We start from the raw sequence: 22,112 nt of genomic DNA, 5'->3' as shown, positions 1-22,112 counted from the left end.
GAAGCCAGGCTAATGACCAGTTGCTCTTGTAAATCTGTACCATGTCATGATCCGAGGGCACTCCCAGCCTCCAACCAGTCATTATGCCTGTGAGAGCTTGCTGTCTGAGCATGAAACCTAGCCCCTTGGAGAAAAGGCAGGCTTCCAGGCCTCCCTGTTGGCACAGAGTAGAGTGCCATTTTCCTCCCGTGGTAAGCAGCAGACCACCACGGCAGCATCAAGACTTTGGAAATGGTGGCGTTGCAACTGGCTTGGTGGCAGAGGGCCCCAGGCTCTTTACATGGCATCCTCTCTTTATCAGTGGCAGTTGCGCTGCAGCCTCTGAACCGTCACATCTCAGATGAACTTCATTTCTAGGAGTTACCAAACAGTCTTTGGAAAGTAACATTGACCACACAACATGCAGAGTTGACTCTTTTTTCACTGTAGCCATTAAGATAAAGGCTAAACAGCAGGAAGAGGTGATGTAGGAGTAGCCAATAAGCAGGACATTGAATGCCAACAGTATTGACCAGTAATGGCTGCCCAGAGTAATGTGTGTGGAGAAGGATTCTGTGGTCATTTCTAGGCTCTAAAGGGAAAGAGCTCCGTGATCAACTAGTAATGTCTGCAGTGGGCAAGGGAAAGAGCATGGTAGCATAAGCATCATGTATTTGTCCTGAGAATAAATGGTAGAATAATTTAAGACTGCAGTGGAGGCTCAGGTCTGCCACTTTCTAACTGAAGTTAATCCTGGTGCAATTGACTTAATTCTCAGAGCCTCAGTGTTCCCATATATACAATGGGAATTTTACCTCTTGGATATTTTTTGGAGTGGCAAAATTCTTATCTAGGTATCTGGAACATTAAAACTTCTCAATAAATGGAAATTATCCAGACTTATTACTGAGGGTCGTGGTACCACAGAAGTATTACTGGGGCCAAGGGAAAAAGCAAGTATGTGTGATGATACTATTGCTAAATTTAATGATGATTTTGAAGATGCTTTCCCCTTCTATCTTTTCTTTTGCTGCTGACTGGTTTTATTGTGCTAGGTGACAGTGCCTTGAGTTTTCAGGTGTGTCCTGCCATTGATATAAATTGGGGTCAGACTCCAAACTCCCACCTATTTTCTTCATTATACAACCTGATATGCAGTAAGATGACTCTCATACCCTAGTGACCAGAATGTGATGCTCCACCTTGTTTTTTTTCTTTTTTATTTGTGGGCCCTTGGGCAAATTATTTAATGGTACCGAGACTCAGTTTCCTCATTAATAAATGGGTGTAATATATACTCTACAGGATTTTCATGAGGTTCCATTTAGATAACTTTTGTGAGTTACAGAGTCACTGTTATTTTAAGGTTTTATTAACATATCAAAATTATTGTTCTGTTCATGCACTTAGCTTCTGAATTTAGGTGGGCTTGAGGAACTTAAAAACAAATGTCAAAATGACCTGAAAAAAACAATAATGATAGGATTTACTACTTTCTGAGGTCTACTTGGTACCAGAAACTAGATTCGTTTCTACCTCATCTTATTTCAGAAAAAGAATGAATAGTTTAAAATATTGGTACATCCCAAATATTGCATGGGACATACTTATAATTAAAAATTATTTGTTGTTTATTTAAAATCAAACTTAACTAGGCACCTTTTTATAACTAATTAGATTAGAGTTGCTGAGAGTATTAAGTGTTAATAAATATAAACTACAGGTGACCCTTGAACAACCCAGTGGGGGCAGTGGGTTTAGGGGCACCAACCACCCCCACAGTGGAAAATGACGTATAAATTTGTAGTCGGCCCTCTGTATCCAAAGTTCCATATCTGTGGATTCAGCCAACCTTGAAACACGTAGTAGTGTAGTGTGTATTTATTGAAAAGAATCGGCATATATGTGAATAAAATGGATTAAAAAAAAAAGAATCCAGTTGCCAATGCAGGGGACACGGGTTTGAGCCCTGGTCCAGGAAGATCCCACATGCCACAGAGCAGCTAAGCCCATGTGCCACAATTACTGAGCCCACATGCCACAACTACTGAAGCCCACATGCCTAGAGCCCGTGCTCTGCAACAAGAGAAGCCACCGCCATGAGAAGCCCGTGCGCCGCAACTAAAGAAAGCCCATGCACAGCAATGAAGACCCAACGCAGCCAAAAATAAATAAATAAACTTATAAATAAAATAAAATGCACAATTAATAAAAGGAAATAATCTCACAAAAAAAAAAAAAAGAGAAGAATCGGCACATAAGTGAACCTGCATAGTTCGAACCCCTGTTGTTCAAGGTCCAACTGTACTTAGAAGAGCTATGCTTACATCTAAGTGCTCAATAAATGTTAGCAGTTAGAGAGACAATGCAATATAAAGGTATGGAGGGCATGCTCTGGAGCCAGATTTCCTGCACCGAATCCCAACTGGGCTGCTTGTTAGCTGGGTGGCCTTGGATTAGGTACTCTGTCCCTGCATGACTCGGTCGCCTCGTCTGTAAAGTGAGAATGACAGCCTCTTTCTCATAGGGCTGTTGTGTCACTGAGTTAATACACATGAAGGTTTTGGAATGGCATCCAAAACAGAGAAAGTGGTCAAAAATGTCAGCTATGAGGATATTATAGTCGTTGCTATTGGACTCTGACATTTGAGTATTAATGCTTATTGTGATAAAGGTATGTGTATCTGCTATCCACCAAAAAGGTTTCAGGCAGCTAGGCAAGTGCTGCCTCATCCCCCTTGCACAGAGATATATCTAAGATCAGAGAAGTTGCTAATTTCCCTAAGGTCACACAGCCAGAACTGTGGTTCAAACCCCTGACTCTCTGACCTTATGGCTGAATAACTTTCCACTCCTTGAGCAACTGAGATCTGTGATCTATAGAGTGGAGAAAATGGCTATGAATCATAACAGCAACACCATCTGTTAGATGTATGAAGACTCTATAAATTTTAGAGAACATTATCTGAATTATAATAATGTTATATTTTATATTTAGTTAAAAACCTACGTAGTCTAAAGTATATTATCTGTTTTGCTCTTCCTCACAGCCTGTGAGGTGGGCAGAGCAGGTTTGATTGCCACCACTAGGCAGAGGAGGGAAGTTTGAATCCAGGAAAGCCGGGTGACTTGCTCAGAGTCACCCAGCAGAATAAGACGTAGCGGGTACGACCATCATCCTCAGTTTTCAAAACCCATGTTTGTTTTCTGACCCGTGGCACTTCCCTCATTATAAACACATTCCTCCGTTAGAGCTTCCAACATGGTCTGCTTTGGTTTTTATTAAATTAAGTGTTGCGTCCACATCCAAAGACAACTCGAGTGTTCTGTCTTATAAAAATTCCCCCTGCATTGGATTTTTCTTTCCCGTTTATCTCTAAGATAATAAAAACAAATAATTCACAAATCCAGGGGAGAGATTAGCAAAACAAACTTTGCTGTTATTTTTGAGCTATAAGCAGAGCAAGCAAGCACCATAATTGCTAGCAAATGTTCTGCAGCCTATATTATCTCATCAGCTAATTAGACAGCTAAGGCCACGGCACCCCACATTTTCTTTAGGAATCACAGGTATAATTCCCACCATGTTATTACAGCGTTTTCAGTTTTCAATTACACTCCAAATGCTTATTTGGCAGTCAGACGTATTCTGTGCATCTCTTTTTGGATTCCTGAAACTACTGCCCATGCGGCACGTCTCCAGACCATCGTTAATATACAATATGCTCATCCTTGAATTTCTTTCCACTTAAAAAAAAACAGTAAGATGTTTATGGAAAATGCTGGGTTTGGGGATTTTAAAAGGAAAGTGCTTTGAAAGACCAGGCAGGAGTCCAAGCTGACCTAAGGCCAAAGTCTCAATCAAAGCTGATGGTCTCCAGCCCAGCGGTATAGAACTGAGCTTGGAAGGAACTGCCAATCTGTGGATGTCACGGGATAGCCCCTTGCCCTCTGAAATACCTTCCCCGGGGGGGCAGAAGGGTGACAGGGTGTGGGTGGGGACCACAGAAGTTCCTCTCTTCTTTCTCAGAAAGACTTAGATGCTAGTCACGGGCACTACCTTTTGCAACAGGATCAGGAAGGGGAAAAGTATGAGAATTTGTAGATTAAGTCACATTTTCAGTTTTTTAAGGGTATGCAGAGAGACTGAGAGGAAGAAAAAAAGCTTGGAAGGATATACACATGAATAGAAATGTGGTTATTGCTGGTGGTTGGTCAAAATTATTTCACTTATAAGCAAGAGAATCTCACCTGAAACTAGTTTAAGTGAAAAAATACGCAACAAGAAGCATATCGGCTTGTATGACTTTTTGGCCCATATACAGAGGTCATAGTTTCGGGTGTCACTGGATCCAGGTCTTCTAACTGTCGTTGCGGATATCTTATTTCCCACCCTTTTTTCTCCCTATCCAGAAAGCTAGCATCTGCTTTCTTCTCTATTCTTCACCATAGGAATCTTCAAACATATTAATCATAAATCTCATGGGTCCCAGAAGAAAAGAACATCTTTCAGTAGCTTCAACTGAAGTCCCAGGGGACCATCTGCCTGGTCCACTGGCCCATGCCTGTGGCAGGGTCAGCTCTGTGCAAACCACATGGATGGAGAGAATTACTGTGCAGTTGGGAGAGTTGGTCCCCCAAAGGGAGGGGTGTAGGGAGATAAAAATCATATGTCCCTTACTCTGTGATGTTCATCTGCTTTTTGTTAGACTACTTTTTCTAAATAATTTTTAATGAACCTATATTACTTTAGGATAAGATTTAAAAGCTTTAAAATTTATTTTGAAGCATACTGTGATGAAAAGGAAAGGAATCTGAGAGATTCTAAGCACCAGGAGACTTTACACTTTTAATACCCCTAGCGCCCTCCCAAGGAAATGGATGCTAGTAAATTGCCGGTTTGTCCATGAGAGGCTGCCACCCAGAGTAAGTGGGACCAGAGAGAATCACCCTAGCCTAAAAATAAAAGTAGCACCATTCCGTCTATGTATATTAAGTCATTGAGTTTTCACAAAATCCATCCTGTTAATATCTACCTGTCACAGATGGGGAAACTGAGGCACACAGAGGTGAAGCAACGTGCCCAAGGTAAGTGCAAGAGTTGATCTTCACACCCAAACAGAGCATCTGCCTAGGGACAGGTTGAAAACAAGATCCTGAGAGAAGGACCCAGATGTAGAGAGAACAGCAGAGGCAAAAGGCGAAGGTAGCGAGGGTGGGAGAGAGAAACTTCTGAGAGCACATGCAAACACCCAGCACTCAGAGCTGCTGTTATCCTGAGAGATGAGTGGCTCTTGGTCCAGCTCTTCGTGAGCTGTTTTCCTGTCCTGCTCACTTCCCCATGTCTCTTGATGATAAATGCTCCATCGCTTGACATAGGGTCACCTCTTCCTCAGTATCAAAATGCCTGACTCACAGGTGTGTCAGGGGAGGCATATGGTCCTGCCTGCCGCTGGCTGGCGCAGTTAACCACCACCAAGCCAGAGAAAGCCAGTGAGCTCATTAATTTCTCTTACCCTCGCGCTCCTGAAGTTCTCTGTTTGGATGTCTCTTTCGACACTGATTTCATTCTGCCTGTTATTACCAGGAGTGGTCAGTGTTTCTTTCCCTTTCAGTGCTCAGTAACCACTTGTGAAATAGAATTGAGGTTTGTCCTGGCTCCGGAAGGATGCTCCTCTGTATGACAGAGCCCTCTCTTATGATGGCCCTGTCCCCAGAGGTCAGGAGCTGGCCCCTTCTTCCCTTCCTTATCCTGGCCCTCACTGTGCCAGAGAGTGAAGAACCAGCCTTCTCTTATCATTCAAGGCTACGTGCACTCCTGCGACAGACCCTCCAATATCATCCTCAAGGGCCAGGCCTGGGCAAGCCTGTGGCTCTAAATGGCATTCCAGAAGGGGACCACCCTGGGAGATGGCTGGAGGGGCTGGCTTGAGGGCACAGGTGAGATCGGATGGTGTAGACTCAGCTGACTTCCAACAAGAAGTGGGTCCTAGGGACACTGTACTGTTTCTTTATAGTATTGCTTTTGGAGACTAGGACACAAGGCCTTTGAAGAACAGGCAGACGTTCATTCAGCCTTTAGGGACTGGTTTTAATTTGTGAGGCCGCGTGAGATCTTGGTGGGAGATGCTGGAGAATGGGATGAAACCATTAGGATGGCTGCCTGGAGACAGAACTCGATGAGTTTCTTTAGGTATCTCCGAAATCAGGGAACATGGGAGCATCATTTTATATTCAGCCAACGTTCTCTGATGCTTTTGGAGGCTATTTCCTTAAGAACAAGGAAATGGATGGGGAAATATACCAAATGTCCACTCAACAAGCTCCAGCTGGGGCCTTCTTCATCAGCCTTCCCTAGTCACGCTTTATCCTCACTCATGATACTCTAGGCCCCTCTTCCAGGTCCTCAAATAGCCCAGTCTTATGCCCGTCTCAGGACCTTCGTACTTGCTGTTTCCTCCTCCTGAGATGCCCTTCCTTATATTACATTGAATCAAGGAGGCGTCAGCTCATAGTTCACCTCCTCAGAGACACCAATTTGGATCGCTCAACCTAAAGCAATCCTCCTCTGGCTGCCCTTTCTCCCATTATCCTCTTTAATGTCTTCATAACCCTCTCTACCATGTACAGTTATTTCCTCTATTGGATTATTGACATTGCATTGTCTGACTTTGCTAGAATGTAAGAGTTCCATAAAAGTGGGGTCCTGGGATCTCTCTGTCTTTGTGTCTACATCTCTATATGACAAACTCTAGCAGGTTTTGGAAGTAGACTACCATCACCACCCACAGGACACAGTTTGCCCTGCCCTGTGCTCTTGGCTGTGGGAAAGATGACTTCTCTCTTTCACAGACAGACCAAGTTAGAACCTGATGCTAAGTCTGGCTCCTTAGAAGACTCTTTGATGCGGCATCTCAGTAGTTACGAGTTTCCAAGGCTATTTTTGCTGAACCTTGAGATTTATATGTTTGGCACTTGGTGGCATTTACAGGAATTCCCTTTAGAGTTTCACCAGCTATAGCATAGCATTGGCTCAGTGTGTTGAGCTAAATGATAGCTCTTGGAATTCGTTGAACTGCTTGAAATCCCAATTTTTGGATTTCTGTTCTCCTAATTTTGTTCCTTAAGAGCTGCTTCCACCAGGCATTAATGGGTGTCCTGTATGAAAACTAAGAAGGTAGAGGGGGCATCTGGACAGCAGACATTGTAATGTCCCGTTCATCTCCCCCGGCACTGAACAGTTTCCATGCACAGCAATCTGAGTGCTGTACTGCATGCACCTGCTCCTCTCTGCCTGGCCTCCTTCTCTGGATGTCATGCAGGGCAGGCTGAAAGTGCCAGGGAGCTAGCGACCCTGGGAGCAGCCCTCATTTATGTTGGATGAGTGTTGGTGGGTAAATATCCAGCTCCCTCACTCCTGAGATGGGTCCCCTCTGAGGCATCTTCCCATCAGTCCCCAGCAAGGTTGAGCCCCAGCTGCCCACAGGGGTGCATCTGCCCATGAATGCACCCTGGACGGGCCTCCTTCTCTTTCCATCTTGCTTGCCATCTCCTCTCCTGATGCTTTCTTTAAATTCAGCTCCCAAATAAAACTGCTTGCACTTAAATTCTTATCTGAGGATCTGTTTTTGGTGCAATCTAATCCAAGACAGCATTCTATGGCTAAACATGGTCAAATAAACTTAGGAACTGGAGAAAGTTAAATAGAATATTTTTTCCCCCTGCAGGACCTCTTGGCTTCTCTAATGTGCTAATGTGCCTTGTGAATTTCAAGACAAGGGTTGCTGCAGCATTTCCTTTATTTATTTGGCCACAGAGACTAAGGCAATGGTGCCCCTTTATACCAGGAAGTGTGTGGAATCAGTGAGCCTTAGAACAACACACTTTAGGATCATTTATCCCCTTCCTCCATCCTGACCCCCCCATGGCAGGAGAAGCTCAATGGCTGAGACCTGGCATGTGCACATTTTGGCTTGGTGACTGTGGGTTTAAAGCTGCATGTTGTCAAAAAAGTGGTGTGGATGTAACAGCACTGCCTCCTCAGCCATCTGCACACTCTCTTGGCAAAAATAGTGTGCACAGATTCAAGCATCTGTTCTAAAAGGAACATAAAACAGACGAGGCTTTCCAAATGCTTCCTTCCCAGGGTTACTCACCCGAAGTGCTACAATTTATCTGGGCAATTTCAGTCATCTCTTGTCCCTCCTCTTTGTCATGCAGAAAGCCACAGAATTAGAAATGAGCTGAAGGGAACTGAGTATACTGATGGTTAAAGAATTGAAAATGATGTGTCATTAATGAGTCCATGATTCACACTGTGGGGTGGGATACAGATGTGAGGGTATCCTGGCGCCTCAGTGTAGCAGGTGAGATGGATGTTGAACCCACAGTTACAGAAAGAATGAATCCTCCTAAGTGCTCTAAAGGAAAATGTAGGTTCCCAAGAGAGTGTATAATGTAGTGCCAGGAAGGCTTCCTGGAGTAAGTGGCATTTAGGGGGAGACATTAAAGAGTGAAGAGTAGGGGCGAGAGTTGGCAGTGGTGCTAAGGCTGGGAGTGAGAAAGAGCCAGGCATTAAGGGAACTGCCTAGGGGGATCAGACCTCCGACAGCGAGCGGAGAAGGGTGGGAACTCAATCTGGTGAAATGGACACAGGCCAGATCAAGCTCATGTATTTGCTTTGTGAGATTAAATGGTAAACATTCCTTAGCCTCTGTATTCTCATCAGCAAAGTAGGAACAATAATAGTAATTGCCAAATGAGGTTCTAGGATTAAGTGAAATTAATACATGTAAAGCCCTTAGTAAAGTTCTTGCTACACAGCACATGTGTAATAAATGTTATCATACTATTTACGTGTTTTTTTGTGTTTTTTTTTTTCCCGGTACGCGGGCCTCTCGCTGTTGTGGCCTCTCCCGTTGCGGAGCACAGGCTCCGGACGCGCAGGCTCAGCGGCATGGCTCACGGGCCCAGCCGCTCCGCGGCACGTGGGATCTTCCCAGACCGGGGCACGAACCCGTGTCCCCTGCATCGGCAGGCAGACTCTCAACCACTGCGCCACGAGGGAAGCCCTATTTACATATTGTTGATGCTAAGTCAGTTGGTTAGCGAGAGAACCAGGATTCAAGCTCAGGTCTTTTTTGCTGGAGTCTTCCCTATGAACTGCAGAGATGTATTTCCTGGTTCGATTTTACACAGTGCTCCTCAGAGAGGATTCTGTGGGTTACTAGGTGACATTCGAAGATCAGGTTTTTGAAAATATTTAGGAAATAAGTATATAGGACAATAGTCACAAGATTTTTATTAAGAAAATGCATTCTGCAAAATTTTGTACATCATTATCCCACCTAATATTTAAAACATTTAGAAGAAAACTAGGTTTTTAAAAATAAAAATGGTGGGGCTTCCCTGATGGCGTAGTGGTTGGGAATCTGCCAGCCAATGCAGGGGACACGGGTTTGAGCCCTGGTCCTGGAGGGATCCCATATGCCGCAAAGCAACTAGACCCGTGCGCCACAGCTACTGAGCCCGTGATCCACAACTACTGAAGCCCACTCGCCTAGAGCCCGTGCTTCGCAACAAGAGAAGCCACCGCAATGAGAAGCCTGTGCACCAAAACAAACAGTAGCCCCCGCTCACCGCAACTAGAGAAAGCCCGCGCATAGCAACAAAGACCCAACACAGCCAAAAATAACTAAATAAAATTAAATAAATAAAAATGGTAAAGAATTGTTAGACGATGGAAGTGTGAGTGATGTTCTAAGTAAATTTACCTTAATAGCTTTTATAACTGTCCCCCCGAAAAGTAAAAAAACCTGGTGAAGTTCCAAGTTTTCTTCCTGGCTCCAATCTTAGGAACTACTCATTTCCCTATTTCTGAAAAAAAGTTATATGTGTAGGATGCACATCCTACCAGGAATTGACTCAAAAGACTATTAATCAAGCTCGAAAAGGAGTTAAAACTGGTTGACTCTGCATCCGGGTCCACTTGAAAAAGGAAAGGGATGCTTTCCTGCTCTCAGGGGGAAGTCCATGCAAAAGTAGAGGAGTGGTCCGCTTGCAGTCTTGGCAGTCACAGCAGTGCTCAGAACATCAGTGGGTCAAATGGCTGGCACAAAAAAGAGTAACTGGGTTAGCTTCCTTGCCTTTCTTAGTGGCTTAGCTCAAACGCTTGAGGCGTTTTCCACAGTGCATTGGACACGGAGCTAGGCTTAGATAACACCTTGGATTATTAATGAAATCCTATATGTACCTGTTCTGAAAATGAAAATCCTATGTTGTCCCAGAGAGAAAGTATGAGCACCAAGGTCCTATGTTTCTCTTTAGAAAGGTGTTAGCCACAAACTTGACACCAGACTCAACAAAAGCATTCCTCAGGATTTGCCAGGAACACAAGAGCACATGATCCCTCCGGGATTTGAAGTCCATCTTCAAGGCTCCATCCATTCTTCCTCTATGCACATACATCAGCAGATCGAAATGTGCCCCAGACTTACACATTCCGTGAGCTGAAAAGATGATTGGCAAAGGAACGTCAGCGGTATTGAGTCAGAATGTTGATGTAGCACATGTAGCTTTAATTCGGATTAGGATACTCCAGCTGAAAAGAAAATTGTGTAATCTTGCCAGATTTCCACACCCCCCTGACACACACGAAAAATATTTAGCTGGAGTTGCCCAACCTTTGTTCCCAAACAGTATCTTCCGTAGCATCTGAAGGTGTATTCCGATGGACAGTCATTTATTACATGCTCTTAGGTGTCCTATATTGCAAAGGCGTGCCTCAAAGGGGAGAAACTGCTCATTTTTCTAGCAAGCAGACTCTTGGCAAACATTTCTGAGGTAAATCAGGATTTATTTGAAGCTTAAGATAGAGGATGTGGATGCCAGATGGTACTGGTGTGAGTGAAAACTCTTAAGTAAAACACAGCTGACCTCATAGAGTGTAAGGCGCACGCTTTGGCAGATTATTACACCATCTGTCACTTGAGGACATTTGAATAATGTCTTTCATAGGAAACTGGGGAAGTTACGGGCCTCTTTTTGAAGGTCTCGGTTCTGAAAGAACAAGCTCGCGAGGCATTCATTGATTTCAGAAGGTGCACCCTCAGGAGACGGAAAACGTGTGCTCAAATCCTCAAAAACTCATAATCTCCATCAGCAACCATGATCAATCACTGCATTAAAATAATAAATAGGGCTTCCCTGGTGGTGCAGTGGTTGAGAGTCCAGCCGATGCAGGGGACACGGGTTCGTGCCCCGGTCCGGGAAGATCCCACATGCCGCGGAGCGGCTGGGCCCGTGAGCCATGGCCGCTGAGCCTGTGCGTCCGGAGCCTGCGCTCCGCAACGGGAGAGGCCATAGCTGTGAGAGGCCCGCGTACTGCAAAAATAAATAAATAAATAATAAATAAATAGCGGGCTATTTCCATGTGTTGGTGTAGGAAGCATCTGCACAATGGTGGCCTCAATGCCTGGGACTCTAGAATTCCAGGACACACCTACTGGAGTTCTATTTTGAAGGTCCCAGATATTTTGAGAGAGATAGAAAGTACTTAGTGAGGACTGATATCCGTAGTCACGTCCCGGGAGTGCCCGGATTTAGACTCTAAAGCACCACGTTGCCTATATTCTTTCCGTGATGTACCCTTCCTTTCTTTCCCTCCTGGATGACTCTCTTCTACCGTTTAGGATTCTCCAAGGCAAAGCTGAGTGTAGCATCCTCATTTACCCTTGGCATCCCCTGCCTCTCTCGATGACAGCCGCATCGTCATTATGTGGCTGCCTCCCCACTAGACTGTGAGTACTTTGATGTCAGGGAACAAGTCTTATTCATCTTTGTACCCATAGTACCTGTCTCCGTAGCCAGCACAGAGTAGACCCTGAAATGGATCTGGTGGTGAGGAATTGGAAAAGGAGAGAGACTTCTCCAGGATCTTAATCCATTTCTTATCTGTTAATTCACAAGTCTTTCTTTTAATGTATGTCGACCTGAAGAACAATGAGAGATATTTGATTTTCTGGTAACATTTTGAAATAAAGTTCAGGGATCACCTGGTAAAGTTTTTGAAAGCCAGTAAGGGGCAGTAGTACAGCAATACATTTATATAATGTGCTGTGAGAGGAAAAAGTACATTTTATGTGGGCTTCCTGCTATAAGCAGTGTAGTGGTTAAGAGTGTGGGTTTGGGTGGAGGTCAGAATACCTGGCTTGGGTCCTGTGACCTTATATAAATCATTTAAGCTCTCTGAACTTTTAGTATCATTCTTTATAAAATAGGGATGATATATTCATCTCATGGGATCATTGTTTAGCTAAACAAATTAACGTGTGTGGGACTTCCCTGGTGGCACAGTGGTTAAGAATCCACCTGCCAATGCAGGGGACGCGGGTTTGAGCCCCGGTCCGGGAAGATCCCACATGCCGCGGAGCAGCTAAGCCCGTGCGCCGCAACTACTGAGCCTGCGCTCTAGAGTTCGCAAGCCACAACTACTGAGCCCCCGAGCCACAATTACTGAAGCCCGCACGCCAAAGCCTGTGCTCCGCAGCAAGAGAAGCCACCTCCATGAGAAGCCCGCACACTACAACAAAAACCCAATGCAGCCAAAAAAAAAAAAATTAATGTATGTGAACTGCTTAACTAGGTACACGGCAACTAGTAAGTGCTTAAAAAAGGTTAGCCATTCTAATTATTAACCAATAATATATGTTTAGCATTTGGTAGTTAAATAGGTTTAATCTAAAAGTACTTATATTCGACCCAACAAAACTTTCCCCGCGTGCCTATTGTGTTCTGTGGTTGGCTGTGCACAGGAGACTGGATTTAGGAAGATGAATGGTCCTGTTGCTGTAAAACCAAAAGGGAAGCAAATAATTGAAATGTGGTATCATATGCGCTATTGGTAGAGTCATTAACAAGGTGCTGTGGGAGAGATGTTAAAGATTTTTTAGTGTTAGTTATGGTCAATTACTGGAGAGTGACTGCTTTGAAATGCTGTGTTGAGAAGGATTTTGAGGGTAAATCCAGTTTCTTTGGAAAAGAGCACCGTTGTCAGCAATGTCTGCCAGAGGTGGAAGTGAGAGGATTATGGTTCACGTGCCACACTTCGATCATTAGAACTTTACCTGCTAAAGAAAGGATAACAGGGAAGATATTCAAGAGGAGCAGACATTTGCATTCTACAGCATTACATATTCCTGAGTTGAGCTAAGGAGTAATATCAAAAAAGCAGACACTTGTGGGTTTAAACCTAGGCTTTGCTCCTTGTGTGAGTTACTAAGCATTTTTAAGCCTCATGGACCACAGAGGTGAAATGGAGGTAATAATACATCCTTATTGTGCAGATTAAATGTGAAAACACCTAGGAAAGAGGCCAGTGCTCATCAGGGACTTAACGAATGATATTACTGTTATAATGATTATGGACTTCCTAAAGTACCTTAGTATGATGACATCTCAGCTTTGCTTTCTTCTCACTCAAGTGAAAGACTCATCAAACTTGAAAGTGCAAGAAGATGGTTAAGTATTTTTATCTCATTAAAACAACCACCCAGTGAGCAAGACATGAGGAAAGGAGTGAATAACTTGCTTGCTTTCTTTCACAAAGTTTAGTGACACAGTCCTCACTCCCAAAGATTACCTTTTCAAGCACATCTTGTCCTTTTAGCAGGTGGACTCTGTGAGAGCAGGGATTATGTCTCACATGAGTTCTGTAGATCCTTGAATACACACTGTGGGTGCTTAGTAAGTGAACAAGATAAAAAAGCCCAAGAAAATAAGATGAGTGTCAAAAGGATTTCATTTAGGGGATAAGAGTTGTGAAAACATGAAAATACAAATACTTGATGCTGGCATATTCCCTACCAAGCTTATTCCTCATGTAATCATTCTTCTTCAGCATCACAGGTAATAGAACAAACCCATATATTTGAAAAATATGTGTATTTCAACCACTGAGAAATATTTCATTTGATGTACCATGCAAATAAACCTTATATTACAGAGTAGTTCTAATATATTGACATTGGGAGTTTACCCTGTGCTTGATAATGCTGTGAACTTGAGCTGCATTACATCATGTGTGCTTGTCCACAATCCTTTGACATACATACTGCTATCTTCCAGAAATTATAGATGACAAAGTTGAGGTTTAAATTAATTTCAAGGATTTGAAGCTAGGAATTTCTGACTCCAAAGCCTAAGCCTTTTCCCCCTTATCCTTGGGGTCTGCAATCTCCCCAAATGTCTGTAGTTTCAGTGTTTGTAAAAGAAACATTTTAAAGTATGTATGTGGTTTTAAAAACTCAACAGTTTTCTTCATATGGATCTTACTATATCTGTGAGGTGTGTATTCAATTCAGACTTTTATGTATAAGATTTCGTTCAAGCAGAGCACACCTGGGGTTACTCACAAAGTATGAATGTGAGGTATCTAGCAAACTGATTATACCTCACAGACACTTCATAAATGATGACTATAAATATGAATAATCAATTGAATGAAAACATTTTGTATAGTCCATACTACTATGCAAATATCCGCATTGTCATTTCCAATAACTCTGCTGTTTTCTGATGTTCTTAACCACCCCATTATTTCACAACGTTTTCTGGAACTTAGCTCATTATTATCAGTACATTATCAGCTCTGTGTGAGTATCTGAGCACATAATGTGTCCAAAGTGATGACTGGCCCTCTGATTTTTAGAGGTGTGGATCACTTCCTTTTTGGTTAGGTGAACAATACTTCTGAAAATTAGTTGACCTGTATAAATGGATGTATTACTTCTCAGCAGTACAGCCTTAATTACCTAATTTCAAAATCTATTGTCTACCATAAAAGGAAATTTCAGGGTACCATGAGTGGAGATCAGAGATTCCAAATAAATAAAATCCACAGCTGCCTTATCAAGTCAGATGTTTACAAAAATATGTGGTCTGAAAACATGGAGGCAATATACATTACCTAATTAAACACAAATGTGACAGTCAGTAACGTGGGGTAATAGATGTTTCAACTTCACAAAGAAAAAAGTCAACCGTGATTCTTAGTTCATTTCCGACTCAAGGATAAGTGTTGAAATCCCTTTGTGTCTTTTCCCTGTGCCAAAAAGCAGTTGTGTTTCGTTCTAAGTATGTGGTTATCTTGGATACTTGGCATGGTCTGGGAATATGGTATCCTAATTAATCCAGTGTAAAGTTTCTATAGGTACCCTTTGTGGATGATCAAGTGTCATAGTGGTTGAATGCAATGTAACATGAAAAAAATGTTTCTTGAGGATTCTGGTTTTGGTTAAGATGGACTAAGCATGTGCCACCTCTTCCTAATAAGCTTTGCACAGTGCAAGGCACAGAGCCAGTGCTTGGCCAACACAGGTAACTTGAACAGATGCTAGTTTCTCTGGTTACCTGCCCCTACCTCCACCATCATAAATATATATTAAACTGTCCCAGCACCTTCAGTCAGGTCTCCTGGATGTAAAGTGACAAAGGAGACTAGGAGGGGAGGGGAGGAAGGACATACCAACAGTGAATGTTTCTAGGGAGGCAGGAGAAGAGTTATGAATTCATGGTGTGGCACAGCCTGGAATCACAAGCCAAGGAAATTCAAGTGTGGGAACGACCTCCATAGGGTGAGGGTGTTTCCGGAAGTCTTCCTGAAAGGGCTTGAATGTGAATTTCCTAATTGGGTGTTTTTCAAACTGTGGGTTGTGACCTGAGGGTCAGGAAATCACTTTGGTGAGTCATGACCAGATTTTTTTTTTAATGAAATAGAATGAAACCAAATGGACAATAGCAGAGTGTATTACTGGCTCACAGCATATAATGTATTTCTTTCTGAGGATTGTGATCCAGAGAAGTTTGAAACACATTGCCCTATCCTGAGGCTTGTGAGAGGTTGCTCTACGCCTGTGATTCGAGTCCATCAGCCACTGTTGAAGATGGTCTTCTGTTCTGCTAGGGATGGAGAACATGGTACAACTTTCCCATCCTTGAAGAAATCGCCCTTCATCTTTCTGTTATGTCTGTTTCTATGGGGCAGTGTTTTATATGGAGACACAAGCTAACATATATGTAGTCCAGGCTCAGTACTACCAGGCAGCTGAAACACATGGTCAACATTTAATTCTCACCTAATCTCCTTCTGACCTTATCAGAACCCAACAAGGCCAGGTTCATCATTTCCTTTGTACTGATGAGAAAACTGAGGGTCAAGATGAACGTATTACTAGTCACTTGCCAGGAAGTGGCTGAGCTGGATTTGAGCTCACTCTCTTCTGCCTCTGATGCTAGTCTAAAACCCTCTGTGCTACTGCAGATAGTCCTTTCTTTTAACTTGGAATTTTTGTCATGGAATTATATATTCCACTTAACCAGAGCATAGGCAGTCAGTCTCCATTTTGTGCCCTTCACAGTGAATCCTTAAGTTTGTGCCAGATTATTTCCCCAAATTTTATTGTGGTAAAATATATATGACATAAAATTTGCCATTTTAATCATTTTAAGTGGAAAGGTCAGCGGTATTAAACGTATTCGTAATGTTGCGCTGCCATCACCACCATCCGTCTCCAGAACTCTTTTCATCGACCAATTGAAAAATACACCCCATGTTGTTTCTATGAATTTGGCTACGCTAAGTTCCTCTTATAAGTAGCATCATACTGTATTTGACTTTTTGTGACTAGCTTATTTCACTTAACATAATGTCCTCACGTTTCATCCATGTTGTAGCGTGTGTCAGAATTTCCTTCCTTCTTAAGGCTGAATAATACTCAATCGTATGAATATACCACATTTTGTTTATCCACTCATCTGTCAGTGAACTCTTGGGTAGTTTCCATGTTTCAACTATTGTGAATAACGCTGCCATGAACATGGGAGTACCCATCTCTTTGAGACCCTGCTTTTGGTTCTTTTGGGAATATAACCACAAGTGGGATTGCACAGTTACTCTACCACAGTAACCCTACCATTTTACATTTCCACCAACAGTGCACAAGGGTTCCAATTTCTCCATTTCTTCACCAACACATTGCTTTTTACATTTTTTAATAGTAGCCCTCCTTATGGGTTTGAGGTGGCATATTGTAGTTTCAGTTTGCCTTTCCCTAATGGTTAGTGATACTGAACATCTTTTCATGTGCATGTTGGTCATTTGTATATCTTCTGTGGAGAAGTGTCTATTCAGATCCTTGCTCTATTTTGAATCAGGTTTTTGTTTCTTTGTTTGTCTTTTGCAGTTCAGTTTTAGGAGTTCTATATAGATCCTGCATATTAATCCCTAATCAAATATATGATTTGCTAATATTTTCTCCCATTCTGTGGGTTGCTTTTTTATTCTGTTGACATTGTCTTTTTTTTTTTTTTTTGCGGTCCGCAGGCCTCTCACTGTTGTGGCCTCTCCCGTTGTGAAGCACAGCCTCCGGACGCGCAGGCCCAGCGGCCATGGCTCATGGGCCCAGCCACTCCGCAGCATGTGGGATCTTCCCGGACCGGGGCACGAACCCGTGTCCCCTGCATCGCCAGGCGGACTCTCAACCACTGTGCCACCGGGGAAGCCCCCGACATTGTCTTTTGATGCACTAAATTTTCTAATTTCCATGAATTCCAGTTATTTTTTCAGTTGCTACCTTTGCTTTTAGTGTCATATCCAAGAAATCATTGCCAAATCCAATACCATGACGCTTCTGTCCTATGTTTCCTTCTAAGAGTTTTATAGTCTTAGGTCTTTGATCCATTTCTGAGTTAATTTTTGTATGTGGTATTAAGAGTCCAATTTTATTCTCTTGGCTGTGGACATCCAGTTTTGCCAGCACCATTTGTTGAGAAGACTGTCCTTTTCCCATTGAATGGTCTTGGCACCGTTACTGAAAATCATGCAAATAGTTTTTTTGGGGTTTTGTTTGTTTGTTTTTGCAGTACGCGGGCCTCTCAGTGTTGTGGCCTCTCCCGTTGTGAAGCACAGGCTCCGGACGCGCAGGCTCAGCGGCCATGGCTCACGGTCCCAGCCGCTCCGCAGCATGTGGGATCTTCCCGGACCGGGGCACGAACCCGTGTCCCCTGCATCGCCAGGCGGACTCTCAACCACTGCGCCACCGGGGAAGCCCCCGACATTGTCTTTTGATGCACTAAATTTTCTAATTTCCATGAATTCCAGTTATTTTTTCAGTTGCTACCTTTGCTTTTAGTGTCATATCCAAGAAATCATTGCCAAATCCAATACCATGACGCTTTTGTCCTATGTTTCCTTCTAAGAGTTTTATAGTCTTAGGTCTTTGATCCATTTCTGAGTTAATTTTTGTATGTGGTATTAAGAGTCCAATTTTATTCTCTTGGCTGTGGACATCCAGTTTTGCCAGCACCATTTGTTGAGAAGACTGTCCTTTTCCCATTGAATGGTCTTGGCACCGTTACTGAAAATCATGCAAATAGTTTTTTTGGGATTTTGTTTGTTTGTTTTTGCAGTACGCGGGCCTCTCAGTGTTGTGGCCTCTCCCGTTGCAGAGCACAGGCTCCGGACGCGCAGGCTCAGCGGCCATGGCTCACGGTCCCAGCCGCTCCGCAGCATGTGGGATCTTCCCAGACTGGGGCATGAACCCGTGTCCTCTGCCTTGGCAGGCGGACTCTCAACCACTGGGCCACCAGGGAAGCCCCATGCAAATAGTTTTTAAGCTAAGTTTGTAATGCAGCAGTATGGATTTGGAATGTCATTAGCATTGCCTAGTAAGACTGAATAACTTTCTGTTTTCTATCTTTGGAGGCTTTGAAATTCCCATGTTATATTTTAGAAGAACAGAGCTATGCATTTCCTAGTTTCAAATCTAAAGTGTTGTTTTCTCATCTCAGTTCCATCTCTTGGGTCTGTCATCTATCTCTCTTCAGCTTCACTGTCATCACACAGTCCATGCCACCATCGTCTCTTGCCAGACAACCTGTAATAGCTTCCCAGCTGGTCTCTTCAATTTGGTCTCTTCTGACTTTTTTTTGAAATGCACATTCCATCAATCCACTGCTCATAATATTTCAATGGCTTCTCTTTGCTCTTACAATAAACACCATATTTGTTAGGCCGAGTATGTGTTGCCGTAGTTCTGACCTCCCTCTCCTCTCCAGCTTCATTTTGTACCATGCTCTTTGCTCTTATCACCATGCAGGCCTCCTTTCAGTTCCTCTGAGATACGTTCTTCCCTCCTTTCACGGGGCCTTTGCACATGCTAATCCTCTGCCGGCATCACTCCAAACTAATCCCCTGTTCCCGTTATCTGAAGAACTCCTGTCCATCCATCAGATCCCCACTGATTTTGTTAGCTCCCAATGGAAAATTTCCCTGTCCTCCTTGCAGACAATTAACCATTATATGATCTCCAAGCACCCTGAGTCTTTACTTCGTAACATCTTCCTTGTAATTTTACATTTATTAATGTGGTTCTCTGGCTGCTGTTTTTGTCCCCCACTGGACCATTAGCTCCATAAGGGAAAGAACTGTGTGTCTATCTTTTGCCCCCAGGGCCTTGACCAGTGTCCAGCTCATAGAGTAGGACATTAAGCATCCAACTTACTTGACCTCTTTAGAAGCAGGTGTTCATATTTGGCCAAAAGTCTCAACTCAGAGGGAGGTGATCAAGGCAGACCTCTGAGGGATTAAAGAGTCAGGTTTAGCAGTAAGAAGAGCTTTCTGAGTATAAATGTTGATGTTTCAGAGCCCTTGTATTTATGGTTTCTCCTTTATTTGGTCTGGACACAAGACATTCCTCCATCTTCATTGGGTACCATCGTTTCCTTGTTTAGGAGTTTAATTAAATCTGCACCTAACATGCTACAAACAGTTGGGGGGAAGAGCGGTGTCTGGTTTATGGCTTGGAGGGAAATGTTAACCGTGCAGAGCTTCGTAGCCCCAGGATTTACTATGTGTATAATTCTTGGATGGATTTGCATAGGCCTCCATTAGCCTAGTCCCAACTTCATGCTGTCTCCCTGGCTATCTGTTTCCCAAGGGATCTAGGGTAGACAGTAATAAAAAAAAAAAAAAAAACAGAGATAAGACTTCTCCATCAGCAAAAGTATCTTTTCCAGGCAAGCCTCTTATCCCAGCAACCACTGGGGTATGTTGAGGGGATATTATTAACAATAATGGTAATAGTAGTAATAAGGATAACAATTACTATTTTAGCACTTCTTGACCTTTTGTTATGTGCTAAATGCTTTGCCTGCATTATCTTACTTAATATTCCCAACCACCCAAGGAAGGACTCTATTTTACCCTGGAGTAAACTAAAACTTAGAGAAATCAAGCTCTTTCCTTAGGACCACACATGAAGCAACAGGTGGTGAAGGGATTTGAAACTGGGTGGATGATCTTCCAGTCCCTTTGCTCTTGAGCACCGTTTTATCTGCCCTTTTTTAGAACTTAATCATTCCTTTAGTAAATCTTTTCTTTTTAGGCATTTATTGTGTGATGGGCACTGGGGGTCCAAAGCAAGATAAGTTATAGATGGTCCCTTCCCTGGAGAAGTTCAGCACCCAGTGGGGGCCATATCAACCTTATCCCCTCCTTGCTGACATTGATTGAACACTTACTGGAAACCAGTTCTGAGCTAAGCCCTGCACCTGTGATAGTCTCAGAACTCTCCCCAGGTAGGTGCTATTATCATACCCTTTTTACAGGTAAGACAACGAAGACCCAAGAGAAAGTACATTGCCCAAGGGCCCACCACCAGGAATCCACTGGCTGGGATAGGGCTTCAAGTTTATTTGACTTTGTCAGATGTCTGTGCCTTTCACTACAACCCTGAATTGCAGAAATGTGGAGAATGCACGCACAGGGGAGCCTGCAGGGCACTTTGAGAGTTCAGGGCAGGATGTACTTAATTCTGTCTAGAGAAGCCAGAGAAGGCTTCCTGAGGAATATTAGATCTAGAGAAGAAGAAAATGTAGGTTTTGGTTGAGTAACTGTGTCCTCTGCCTTCCTGCTTAAATATATTCCACATGTGGCAACAAGTGAGATTGGAAGGAAGTGAAAGCCAACGGGGAGACATTCCTAGAAGACACCTTCGTGTTCCACATAGAGAACTTTCTGATAATTTTTCCAGACTAGGAGTAGAAGGGACTGTTGGGAAGCAGTGAGTTCCCTACCACGGAGGTTTAAAGGAGGCCCACGATCCACGAGGGGGATATTCACGTACTAGATTGGCAGTCAGATGTGGTCAAGGGTACCCAATTTAGTTGTGCATAAAAATTGGCAGGTGACGTGTTTAAACACCAGTTCTTGGGCCTTTCCTATACACGTTCTGATTCAGTGGGTCAGGATAGGGTCCCAGGCATCTGCATTTTTAACAAGCTCCCCAGCTGATGCTGAAGGATCTGGTCATGGTGAAGTCACACTGCCACAAATGCACTAGGTGACCTTTAAAAATCCTCCAGTACTGAGGTTCTCTAAACAGTGTTTCCTAGTGTGTATCTCACAGACCATTCAGTCTGTAGTGGGAGTTGATAAACGTTTTCCTTCAAACAACAGATAGTGAAGGATTTCGGTTTTGTAGGCCTTAGGGTGTCTGTCACTACTCAAATTACTGTGTAGTCTGAAAGCAGCCATAGATAATATATAAATAAATGCGTGTGGCTGTGTTACCATAAAATTTTATTTACAGAAATAGGCAGTAGACCAGATTTGGCCTACAGGCTGTATTTTGCTGACCCCTGGCCTACAAAAATTAGTGCTATGTAAAAATGAGCTTGTGAAAAGCTACAGACCATATCTCTTCATGAATAATCGTAGTGCATAGTAGCATCTTAAAAGCTCTGAGCAGGCCTGAGAAGTAAAGAGGTTTGTTTAGTTTTGATTGACCCAGAATTTCTCAAATTCTTTTCACCAAAGGACCTTCTTACTATATACCACTCCCACACCCTTAGAACTGGCGTTCCAGAGAACACGTTAGGAGAAGCACTCGTTCACATCTTACAAGTGGGCAACGTACATTACAGTTTGAATAGATTGTCCTCTGTGAGTTTAGGAAGAAATTTTCCCGAAAATACTTCTTCACCCAGATCACTGTTGCCTAAACTTAACATCTTTAAGCTTGGCTTAGGGTGCTGTACCCTGACTAAAATGAAGACACTCCCAATGTAAATGGGCT

The 22,112-nt window shown here is 43.2% G+C and overlaps 1 protein-coding gene across 8 annotated transcripts in view; it reads left to right on the top strand.

Annotated features, from left to right (window-relative positions):
- The window catches only part of ADAMTS9 (ADAM metallopeptidase with thrombospondin type 1 motif 9), an 813,664-nt gene that overhangs the window by 333,230 nt on the left and 458,322 nt on the right, over positions 1-22,112 (top strand). The window lies entirely within an intron of this gene.

This window comes from Stenella coeruleoalba, assembly GCF_951394435.1.
Source record: "Stenella coeruleoalba genome assembly, chromosome: 10".
Lineage (NCBI taxonomy): Eukaryota > Metazoa > Chordata > Mammalia > Artiodactyla > Delphinidae > Stenella > Stenella coeruleoalba.
Note: the sequence above shows the minus strand (reverse complement) of the source record. Positions and strands in the feature narration are given on the sequence as shown.